Source organism: Perca fluviatilis, chromosome 5 (assembly GCF_010015445.1).
Source record: "Perca fluviatilis chromosome 5, GENO_Pfluv_1.0, whole genome shotgun sequence".
In the NCBI taxonomy this organism is placed as follows: Eukaryota; Metazoa; Chordata; class Actinopteri; order Perciformes; family Percidae; genus Perca; species Perca fluviatilis.
In genome coordinates, this window is record NC_053116.1 from 5717985 (window position 1) to 5731194 (window position 13210).

The following is a 13210-nucleotide window of genomic DNA, read 5'->3' on the forward strand; positions in this document are numbered from 1 at the left end:
GTCTGAAAGGAATACACTCCCTGTTCAACACACACACACACACACACACAGCAGGTCAGTGTGACCTTTGAAGTGAAGTCTATCCATCAGCTACTGTTGACATGGCTTTTAAGACTGATACCGGCACCTTTCAGTGTTTGAACTGTCACCACCTTCAACACATAAAACATATTTCATTTAGGCTGAGCACTTCCACATGTATCATTCCTTCAGCTGTCATAAATGTTCTGCCATAAATATTAGCTGCTCTACAGACCTGTGGTCACCACTCGGGCAGAATAAATACATTTTTAAAGTAAGTAATCAAATTAAGGCAAAAGCATTCCGGGAACCAGACTCAGCAGGGTGGCTACTTTCATTTTTCTTTTATTTGTAGATTCTGTGTGTGTGTGTGTGTGTGTGTGTGTGTGTGTGTGTGTGTGTGTGTGTGTGTGTGTGTGTGTGGTGTGCTGTGCTGTGCTGTGCTGTGCTTCCAGGTGCTTTGGTTTCCTCCCACACTCCAAAGTCATTCAGGTTAGATGAAGTGGAAAGTCTAGATTGCTTGTCGGTGTGGATGTGTTTAAACGCTGCCTGCTGCCATTGACTCCGGCCCTCCTGTGACCCTGAACGGATTAAGTAAGGATATAAAAATGGCTGGATGGCTAATTTCTGAGCCCAAGCATAACATGAAGTGTCTGCCAACAAGAAAGCACCACCAGGCAGAAACAGTCACATTAAATGCACCAACTTTGTGAATGAGTTTTTGCGTCTTGTGTTTTCTGTAGTCTGTCCTCTCTTCAGGTCTTTGTGGTAGAGATGAGTCATGTAGCTGTGGTCCTACCTGTTTTGGTGGCAGCTGGAAGTTGCTCCATATCCTCCCAGATCCTTCGTTTATATATGTTTGCAATCTATCTACCTAATATTGTCATTCTGATTTTACTATTGAAATTTTGCTACTGTTATTTCTGTCTACTCTGTACTCATATCTATTACACCTCTGTCCTGGAAAAGGAATCCCTCTTCTGTTGCTCTTCTTGAGGTTTCTTTCTTCCTTCCTTTTTTTTAGCCAGCATACAAAGGGTTGGTAGATGAGTCCGATAACTATGAAGAGAAGCAGAGATGAGGAGGGGGTGCCGTGTCTTTAGGTACACACCCTCCCCTGCCGGTCTACGTAATAGATGCTGTGCAGATGGTTAAGCCCCTTGAGGAAAAATTGTGATATGTGATTTTTGGCTATATAAATAAAATGTGGATCAGAAGAGGCAAATTCATTCATTAAAACACAATTAGTACTACTGTAGGTGGAAGACAGCAATGCAATGCCATAATGTATGAGAGTTACGGGTGCTTGATTACTTGTGTGAACTTTTGATGTCCTTAGTGCAAACATATTTACATAACAATAGTTGATGGAAATACAAATTCACATAACATTTTCAGAACTTTACGGTAAACTTTTAATGGAAAGCCACAGAACAGTGATAATAAGGCATGGATTGACGATTGATTGAATGATTGAATGATAGATTTCTATACCTTTGTGGTCTTGTTAGTATCTTTGCTTTGTGCATGACATTTGAAAGTCCTGTTTGTGTTATTGATCAATATGTCATTACATTAATATCACCCAGACCAGTTCCTGCTGCACAAAAGCAATTGTATTGATTTTGTCCAGGTCTGGTGGTGTGTATTGATTATCACTAGCCTGGTTGACACCAGACCCTTCTCAGTTGTAACTGAGAGTGGGTCTGGGGAAGTTTCATTGACAGTTCATTTCCAAAGGGGCGTCCCCAACAGATGCCACTCAAATGCCTCTGGGCTCATTGGATAGTCCTTCAACCAATCAGGACCAACGATCCGGGTGACGCTTTTCACCTCCAATATCCAACAAAAAAAATGTGATTTTGGTTTTTGGTGTCGTCCCTCCACGCCCTACTTTCTCCTTGCAGGTGTTGCATATTGGAAACTTGTTATCTTCTGCACACACGCTGAAGAATCCCCAAACAGCTGACATGTTGCAGGTTAATTCACGAGGTTCCCTACATGTGCGAGAATAGCGCGGACACGCGCTTCATACCGCGAGCAGGTACGCGCCACACACGGCGGAGAAGTTGAGAGAAAGGAAAAAGAGATCCGTGTGTGCGTGCGTCCTTGAGAACTGTAACTAGTATAACTTCTGTTGTCAGTTAATTGTAGCGTTGACCTCCATGAAATCGCCATATGTCAGACTGACCTGCCGGTCGCCGGTCATGGCCGAGCACGTGAAGCTTCGGTAGCAGTCATGTTGAATGTAAACAAAAAGCTGCTTGCCGTTGCTGCGCTATCCTCGTCGCGTAAAGCCTGCCTCAGCGGTTGTGATTGGTGCCTCAATTTTGAGAACATTGGAAATGGGTTTGAATGGGCTCTTCGCCAGACTGACCTGCAGAGCAAATCTCAAATTTGCCGGAAGTTCAGGGTTTACCCAGGCTAGATTATCACACCACTTTGCTGAAAATATTTCCTGCAAGACATCATGCATAAAATGTCACTCAATGCAAAAGTCATGTCATTTTAATTTTAGGCGTCTCTGTCTGCCAGAACAGCAGTTCATGCCAAACTTGGCCTGACATCAAAACTTTCATTTGTGAATGCTGCTGGAGTTTTCCTCTTTGAGTTCAGCACACTTATGTCTGAGGAACGCTCAGTGGAAGACTGAATGTGACTCCCGGATGTGAACGTGTTAAAATGTAACAGCTAATTAAACAGTGTGTTGTATACTTAGATACCACTCCCTGGACAAATACATAGAACTGCTTTATGATTTACTGTCGTTTCCTAAGAATTATCCTCTCACTGCCAGAAACACTCACTGACAATGGAACAAGTTATTACTAACTACTGGGCTGAGAATGTTACCCAGATCACATTGTGACTCCCTTGGTTTTAGAAAAATACGTTTTTGATCATCCTCTCCTTCATCTGATCCTCTCCATAGGTTTAGCAAATTACTAGACTTTGTTGTGTTGAGATCCTTCTCTCTCTTCTAGTCTAAAGAAAGAGGTTGTTTTTCAGGCAAGTAAAGCTACTTGGTTAAAGGTCCCATATTATGTTAACTTTCAGGTTCATACTTGTGTTTTAGGTTTCTACTAGAACATGTTTACATGCTTTAATGTTATACCGTCTGTCTGAATATACCATCACCCTCCATTTTATCGCCTGTCTCTTTAAGCCTACTACCGAAAAGGCTCTGCTCTGATTGGTCAGAGTTTCCTGGTCTTCCACATCTACACTCCTGGCATCTCTGCACCATAATTTCAGCTGGGAAAAGACTGTAATGGCACTGTAGCAGCTCTTTCAACGTATATAGTGTAGTTGTGACATCACAACTGTGCGGAAGTCCTGACGGCTCGTTTAAAAGGCACAATTTCTGAATACGGGCTGTGTGCATTTCTCTGTGGAGAGAGCATTTTGATACTTTCACAGTATTTATATAGCACTTCGACCTGCTTCATAATAAAAAAAAGACATGGACATTTCACATTTTAAGATGGGACCTTTAAAGTAAGAGAACGATTATGTTCATTTTGTTGAAGACTGCTGGTCTCTTGATTGCAAACATAGGTTGTTTTGTCAACCAATAAATGCTGCCAGTTCTTCTTGAGAGGATGGTTATTATAGAGATTGTTTTTCAACAATACTGTGAGCATATTTAGGTAAAGACAGTTTCCATATTTAGGATTGTGAGTCAGAAAGCAGCAGTGAGGTTGTAGGAAGGCAGTGCAAAAAGAACAGAACAGCGAGTGAGTGACAGATCAGAGGAAAGAAAAATAAGAGTTGCTGAGCTGGAAGCAGAAGTGTTGTTGTTGAAAGAAAAGTGTAAATCTCAAATATTGTGCTGAGGCAAGGGATCAAAGTGTGCATGACTGGCGGCTTACAGGAGGTGAGGAGAGGGGAAAATGTGGAAAAAGGAGGATTAAGGAAGAAGTGTTTATTGTATACAGAGCGTGTTAAATGTTGGGGCCGACTGCTCTCTCCATGAATTCAGATGAAAGTGATGACCCTTTGTTGACTTCAACCTATTTAATCCATTTAAGTGGTGAAGAGGAAAACGAGATTAAAGGGAAGAGGAAGGTTATTAGGAGGATTCATAAACCCAAAGGCAACTGAGCCGAGAGTTGGGGAGGAAAATGGTTTTATGAAAAGGATTTTTTTTGTATGAACTACGTATAACTAATGATTTTGCAAATAATTGTATCCCTAATGATTGATAATTTTACTAGTTTAATTGGGATGGAGCGACATAACAGAGCCCGCCAAGTCAAGCATGAGCAAACATTGTACATTACCAACATGTCTGTTGTCCATTGCATCGTAATACTGCATGATTAAAGCAGTGCAGAAGGGGTGAGTTTATCCAGGAAGTTGCTGAGAAGTTCTCATGGACATTAACAGTACCTTTGATAATATCCCTTTTCACTTCCAAAAAAAAATTTTTTTATATGGTTAGTGCAGCCCAGTGCCCAAGGATGTAGTTTGATATTGATCCACAGCTCATAGATTTCGTCCAGTGCCAACAGGAAATAGCGTGGAAGTAGTGTGGAAGTTAAGGTGATGGATGGGTGTGTAGCCAGGTTCAACTATCCTGCAGAATACTGAGTTTCCTTAACCATAGCCTGACCTGACATTATTTTGTTACACACCATAGATGTATGGAAGGATTTCCCAGCAGGCATGCTTTTAAAGAACACACATTCATCAGCGTCATACACGGCTGCACTCAGTCAGGATTTGCTAGAGTCTACTGAATTGTTTCTCCATAAAAACGTAACTCTTATAGAAACAACAGTGCATAAAATACAAATGATCACATTACATTACTACCCACGCTCTACTGTGTCTAGCACAATACATACATTCCCACGGTCCTACACACGAGGCCACCAGCATTTACAAAGGATTCCCCTTAGCTGCTCAGCTCAAGCCGAGTTTGTGCTTATCTCATATTTCTTTGATGCCCAAAATCACATGCATGTTTGTTTTAAATCTGTATTAGTACACTATAGCAACTTTGCAACTGCGATGCTCACCTGGACTCACACGCATCAGCCTCATACACGGCTGCACTAACTCTACAGTGTCTAATGACATGTGCAGGACCCCCCAAAGCTGCCCACAATGCCTGTGCCTTTGTACTCACCCATACCCCATGCATACTGTCCCAGTGTTATTAAAATAAACATATTGTGCCAGCTAATGAAGGCGTAGAACAATACATGAACATCATCAAGCAAATTAACAAAAGAGAAATGGGGTGGGGGTACCTTTTACATAGCCAATATTAGTATAAGTCCCACAATTTCCCTAACTGTAGCCATGCTGTACAGTAGTTGCATGCATAGATATTGTAGGGAGTGAGAATAATAATAATAATAATAATAATAATAATACATTTCTATAGCATTTTTTTCAGAACAATCATAGACACTTTAGAGAGTTTTAATAAAAGGAAACCAAACACACTAAACACTTAGACCGGATACACACTAGCTGCGTGGCGTGAGCATGGCGTTTCGGTTGCGTCAGTTGCGTGGTGGCTCCGTTGCGTTTTCTATGTCTTTGCACACCAGAAACGGGAAAATAGGCTACAGAATACTACGTTCTGTATTGACAGGTGCAATATTTGAAAATCGATTATTATTATTTTTTGAAATTACATTTATATCTGGGTTTATGTCAAAACCTAGAGACTTGCAAACATTTGAATATCATTTATTAAAAAGGTATTCATGTCAAAATGACATATAAACATCTTTTCGTATTCTATTTTGCCTGGAAACGCTTCCAACACGCTTGCATGTCGTGTGAAAAATAGGTGTCGTCCTATTTCTAGCATGCACGCGTTTTCGGCGCTGCTCGAGACATGCGTGTCATGTAGGCAGTGTGCAAGCTCTAACCTGTTAACATGGGAGCCCAAATAAAAGCAGACACGCCGCGCAGTTGACACGCTCACGCAACGCAGGCAGTATGCAGCCGGCCTAAGACTGGATGTACTTATCTAAAGGTATAACTACTATGGATCTGGTATAACTACGGATGGCATTGCCGTGGCATCCAGCACTACTGTCAGTTATTTTTGATCAGGCTATATCCTTTAACGCCCACTTAAAACAAATCTCAAGAACAGCCTTTTTTCACCTGCATAACATTGCCAAAAAGCATTTATTACTTTGAGGCTGGACTATTGTAATTCCTAACTCTTAGGTTGCTCAAATAAGTCCCTTAAGACTCTCCAGCTGATCCAGAATGCCAAGAACTAAGAAAAGAGATCATATTTCTCCTGTATTAGCTTCTCTGCATTGGCTTCCTGTAAAATCCAGGCTTGAATTTAAAATCCTTCTCCTGACCTACAAAGCTCTTAATGGTCAGGCACCATCTTATCTTAAGGAGCTCATTGTTCCTTATTGTCCCAATAGAGCACTGCACTCCCAGAATGCAGAATTACTTGTGGTTCCTAGAGTCTCTTAAAGTAGAATGGGAGCCAGAGCCTTCAGCTATCAGGCTCCTCTCCTGTGGAACCAGCTCCCAGTCTGGGTTCAGGAGGCAGACACCGTCACCACATTTAAGAGTAAACTTAAAACTCTCCTCTTTGATAACGCTTATAGTTAGGGAGTGAGGAGTGCAGTGTTCACCTAGACCGGTGGGGGAGGGTTTATTGATGCAGACACAGCATCCCTTCTTTTCTCTGCTTCTCATCATAGTCGTCAGATTCATCTACCAACCCTTATAGAGCTGGCTCAGGTTTGCCTTGGACCAGCTCTTGGTTATGCTGTTATAGTGTTAGACTGCCGGGGGACTTCCTTTGACACACTGAGCTCCTCTCACTTTCCAGCTGTGTGCATCCATGTCCCAGAAATGATTGTTACTAACTTAGCTCTGGGGAGCTTATTGTCAATATGGGACTGCAATACATCCTGCACCACCTCGACTCCCCAGGGACGTATGCCAGGATCCTGTTTGTGAACTTCAGGGTTACTCCTACATCAGAAGCTCACCCAGTTCTCAGTGCCTGCCACCACGTCAGTGGATCATCAGCTTCCTGATTGACAGGCGGGCGGCGCAGACCCCGGGAGGTGAGGCGACGCAGACTCTGGATGAGCGGTCATTGAAGACTCTTGAAGGCGGATCTGCTGAGGCTCTGGTACACTGGTAACTCAGGCTCCGGAACACTGGTCAGCTCAGGCTCAGGTACAGAGGTCAGCTCAGGCACATGGGTCAGCTCAGAGTCAGGAACACAGGCAACTCAGGTCCGACGAGAGGTTGATGCAGGGCATGGCGCTGGGAGCCATGTTGTCCCTTCCTCTGTCTTCGGCCTGCACGAGTCCCAGGAAAAATAACCAGACGGGTCCCTTCAAAGGACTGCTTTTTGAAGGGAGTGCCTGCTAAACAGTTCTCAGTTGAGCCTACAGATAAGTGTTCAGAGGAGCTGCAGGAAGGTGAACTGGACTGTTGATTTCCAGCTTGAAAGCTGGCGGCTTTGGCCTCCTCAGTCCATCTAGCACACAAAGCAAAATACTCAAATAGGGTCATAAAAGGTCTCTGGCTCTCCTCCAGGTTGAAACTCGTTTTGACTTGGAGAAGCAGACAAAGCTGGCCGGGTCCACTGAGGCTCTGGTTGACTGCACGTCAGCTCGGGTTCTGAAGGGCTGTAAGTCAGCTGAAGAGACTGTGGAGGACAAACAGGCTTGGAAAGAGGTAGGCTGGTTGCCTGCTGCACATGAGGCTCGGAAAGGCCGCCAGGCTTGGAGACAGGAAAGCCAAACTCTCGCTCCGTAGCCTGCCAGCGCACCTCCATAAGTTGCCTAGCATAGGCGGGGTCCTCCTCATGCAGGGAGCGATAAAATGTAATCATAAGCTCACCATCAGAGTCCATAGGGTGAATGAGAGGCTCAAACACTGCTGGGTCCATTAGGGGTCGATTCATTCTGTCACAAGTTGCAGGGAATGGAGGACCCAAATGCAGAGAGCAGGAGGAAGTTTGTTGCTTGAGGATTTATTTCACCAACAAAAATGAAGTAGGCTACATACCAAAAGAGTCCAGAAAGTAATAGGCAAAAACTAAGTCCAGAACAACAGAACAGGATCTCAAAACTGGAACTCCAGGACAAAAGGTAGACTCCATGCACAAACACAGCAACAGAATACAATGAACCGACAAGAGACAAAAAGATTAAGATTAATGCTACGTTTACAAGTGGCCGGCTATTTTCATAAACGGACATTTCAACCTCTCAGTTTTCAGAAAAGTGTTCGTTTACATGTACCTGTGTATATATGCCGTCGAGAGCATGCCAGACCTGTAGGTGGCAGTGTAACGAGAAGCTCAAGCCCACGTTAGCCAATTGGAATCCCGATAATAGCAACAACAGCAACCAATCACATCCTCTTTCTCTCTCTCGGCTGCCTAAACCTCCGTTTGTCTCAGTTTACATGCAAACGTGCAAAAGAAGTTTTCCAAAATCTCCACTTTGGCCGGAGTTTTTAGAAATAATCGTTTTCTTTGGGGTTTTCTTGTAAATGAGAGGCCAAACCGCAGGAAAATATCTGCGTCTTCCCTTCGTGTAAACGGGGCCTAAATAGACCAGGTAACGAGGACTAACAAGGGACAGGTGACACTAGGCTGGGCAAACAGGTGAAACACATAAGACAATCACAAGGGCGGGAAACTAAAGACAGGAAGTAAAACTAGACAAGACAATGGAGAAAACTGATTTCAAAATAAAACAGAAAACAGAACATAACAGAAACTCACAATCATGACACACAATGGCATCATTATCAGCATCAAGTAGCCTAAATCTGGACTTCAGCTGACGGTTTTCCAGAATTTATTTGCTCTGCAAAAGACAATATCAAAATGGACTGCAGAGCCTCTGTTAGCGCGAAAAGAAAAACGACACAAAACAGCTAGTTAATATCGTATTAACTTGAGACAATAAATATTGAAGGGTCACGACACAATTTTCAAAGAAAACAAAATTTTACACGCAACCTACCTCAGCAATACAAGACGATTTTGTGAGGAGGAGATGGAAGTTATGGCAGCTTAGGAGGGATTATAGAGCAACAACAACATCTTCGCAGGAAACAATAGCCATATGATAAATAAATAATACTCAATAAGATACAATTCACAAATACCCAACAAATCATTAAATGATTATTTAAATTAAATATAAATTGGAAAGTAGAATTAATAAAGTGCTACGACATGCCATTAAAAAGCAGTTTATAGTTGTTAATGTTGTGTCAAAAGGTACTGCATTAAAAAATGTTATTGCGCAAGTTTCCTGGCTTCATCCCCTTTCGGACAGACATTTTTATGGAAAGCCAATAGAAGTTTTGAGCTTGCAGGGAACAGACACGTCATACCCAGCATCATTTCTGCCTGTTGAGTGCATTGCTGGGAGGTGTGTGGATAACAAGCAAGACCAAAGAAAAGGTCACTGTAGTCATGCCACTATGCACAGTGGTTGAGCTCTAGGAGACTGTGATGTTGTTTGCATGGAATGCACATTTTACCATTGTGGCAAAGCCTGATAAAAACTAATTGTTGTGTGTATCTTTTTTACATAACATTGGCCATGTTTTACATGACATACACAGTAATGAATCTAGCATACTTTCATTAAATAAATCAATTCAAGCTAAAATGTATATATAATGTATAATTAAGCTATACTGAGCCTGATGTATTTATACCAGAGATTTTCTTAAAATGAAATTAATACCTTTTAAAAAAATGTCACCTGGGGTAAAACTCCCCCTGCTGCTACCCTGATTTGCATTTGTATAGCTCACAGCAGTTTCATTTACATGTTAAAGCCTCCCCTAGAATTAAGGGGAGGGGGGTCATGGGGGGACAACTGCCAAGCAAGGCCCACGTCAATTTCCAACAATTCACGGCAGTTTTCTGTGTTGCCGTGTGCAGTCGTAAACCTGAAGTTCCACGACAATCTACAGTGCCGCTTACTGACGAAAATCCTACTTTTCATGCAGTGTAAAATGGTCTCCCCACATTGACTCTGTCCAGAAAAAGGCCCAGCAGAGGTTATACTTCCTGCGACAGTTAAGGAAGTTTAGGCCACGTCTACAAGTATCAAAACGCATAGTTAACTTCCACTTCCCATCATAACATGACTAGCAGTGTTGCCAAGTCCGCTTATTATAAGCGACTTTGGGCTTGTTTTTCTGGAAAGTCGCTTACAAATATTGGTAGTCGCGGGTCGCTTTTTTTTTGGGCTTGTTTCTAAAGTGTAGTTGCTTATTTGGGCTTGTTCCCAGCTCCATAATAAGTTGTCAAGCAGATATTTTTTAAATGTAGGAGTTTGTCTTCCCTGTTCCCTCTGTCCATCCCCTTTTCCCCATACACACAGGAGACAGCAGAGTTTTTTACCACCCACATCCTGCTTCTAATTGGCTCTGAACCAGATGGCAACGAGTACTAGCCAATCAGAGGCAGATCAGGGCAATCTGTTTTTTTTTTTTCCTGTTTAGGAAAACGTCAGTGAGTGATGAGAAAGATAATGGTGGTGTTATTCTTCATATAAATGAGGCTAAAGGGTTTTAGACCAAGCCCCATCCTCACCTGTTCAAATGGTTTTGACTGGAATGGTTTTTAAACCAGTTTAGTTTATTTAAGTCTTTTCTAACTCACTCATTTGTTTATCAGAGCAGGAGCCACTTTATTGATGCACACTAAGATTATCAATCATTTCTCCTGTTTCTGGGTTATAGTTATTTAAAAATGGGATCTTCTGCAGTCCCTGCAATAATAAATAAAAATAAAAAATGTTGTGTGTGCAAATTTTAATTATCAGAGGTTTACTGTGTATATAATGTACTTGGTATCAGTCTATATTTGATATCCTATCAGTTTTCTAATGTTAAATACTGTTAAAAGGTGGTTTAACTAACTCTTGCGATCATTGTCCTGAAGTTCAGGGGGGAGAAAAATTAATAAACTACCGTGTGTACAGTTTTGCAAAACTGCGCACAGTTTACCAATCTGTCCACATGGAAGAAAATTGACAATCTGTACCCACAGTTTAAAATCCGTCCCCACAGATTGTAAAACCGTGCACACATTTTATTTATTTTTCTCTTCCAGGAACCTAGGGGGGGTCCGTAGAAAAAGTCGCTTGTTTTGGGCTTGTTTTCAGAGGCCTGGTTGCTTATTTGTCTCGCAAGATCTGGCAACACATCCATGGACTAAAATAACTTTTACCACAGCTCATTTTTTAAAGGCCGCCGCAAGAAAACATGTCTTTGTTTACATTGTATAATGTGCTGTTGGATTGCTTTTTATTTTGCAATTCTGTCTGCCATCGGACATGAATGCAGCGCGCTAGCTAGCAGAGCTAACATTAGCGCGCTAACTTTAGCTCTGCTAGCTAACATCGGCAGTCAAACAAACATCAATGAACCAATGCCTTTTTGATAATCTATACGTTTTCTTGCGGTAGCCTTTCTACAATAAGCCGTGGTAAAAGTAACTATAATCCGTTCAAGGAGTTGATAAACAGGAGTTGATAACTTGTCTACTTCCACTTTATAAACAGCTAACCATAGCAGCTAACGTTAACGTTACGTCGCTGCTGTAGCAGTCAGCTACTTTAGCGATGTTTAACGTTAGCTACATAACGTTAGCAATATATCTTGTGTAGAATCCAGGACCGGCAGAGCAGAGGGAAGTGTCAGGGAGCAGAGACAAACTATTTAGCTAGATGAAGTGAGCTGGTTTGACCGTGGAGATGGGATATGCTCGTTTAGCTTCACCGCAGTGAGTGAAGTCATGTGTGGCCGTGCACTAGAGGTCGAGGGGTGTGGCGATGACATCATCGATACGGACGTAATCGCCATACAAACGAAGCCAAAAGAGAGCAGTTTTCAAATTTTTTTCACCCTGAGACCAGGTTTCAAAAAAGTGCGTTTTCATCCAGCACATTTACAGAATTCGTTTTGATGGTCGGCCCAAACGATGCAAAAGATGTGCGTTTGCATCAAAAAGCGTCTCCGTGTGGTTGGCCCCGTAATCTGCCTAAGGAGCTGTTGACCACTTTCTACTCAGTCATCATTCAGTCTGTCATTTGCACCTCCATTACTGTCTGGTTTGGGTCAGCCACCAAACGGGATAGAGCCAGACTGCAACAGACAATTAGGGCTGCAGATAGGATCATTGGAGCTGACCTTCCCTCCATCCAGGACCTGTACTGGTCCACACAGCAAATTTGTCGGTGTTAAATTAACACCCACAGTGTTAATTTTAACATCAGCAAAGTGTCTATATGCATCCACACTCTATCGTGTTAAATTAACATTTTTGAAAGTGTTAGAAAGGTAACACCCAATTTTAGTTGATTTAACGCTCTATATTGTCAAAACTTAACACTACACCAACACTATACCACACTTTATGGTGTTGTATTCACACTACACTGGTATTAGTGTTAAAATAAAATGTTAAAAAGGAACACTGCTTTCTTCAACACCAACACCAGTGTAGTGTTAAGACAACAAAACTCAGTGTTGAAAATGACTAATAGTTAACACTACTAGGTGTAAATACCAATAACAGTATCGGGTGTCAAATTTCCCCATACCCCACTAACTGAAATAAAAGACAAATGGCAGACATTTCAGAGAAAATGACCTTTGTATTAAATCCATTTTGACAATTCAATGCACATTTCAGACAAAACTGCAGTAGGGCACTATACATTCTTTCATCATTTCCAGGTGAAGGTCTGTAATATATCAGATCAGCCACACAAATTACACTGAACACATCATCCACCTCCTCAATGATGAATGTGTTACGGGTCCCAGACAATGAGACCGGGTAACAAATTTAAATTCCTGAAAAGACAGGTGAAATAAAAGGAGAGTTTGACACAGCAGCTTCTCTCGTATTCTCCCAAGTTGCATCTGCTTTATTCATTCAGAATAAATCACAAAACATTGATATATTTCCAAAATAACACCATATCACATGTCACATTCTAACTTACATCTGTTATACAAGGCCACTATGGATGCATAGTGCACTTCACATGGCTACATTGTTATTAAAGTTGTCGCTACATATAGCTGGCTAGCAAATACTGGTCGTATTAACAGAATTCCCCACAGACACAGAAATACAGGATCAGACATTTACATCACTTCTCCTTAAAACAACAATTTATCAAATATA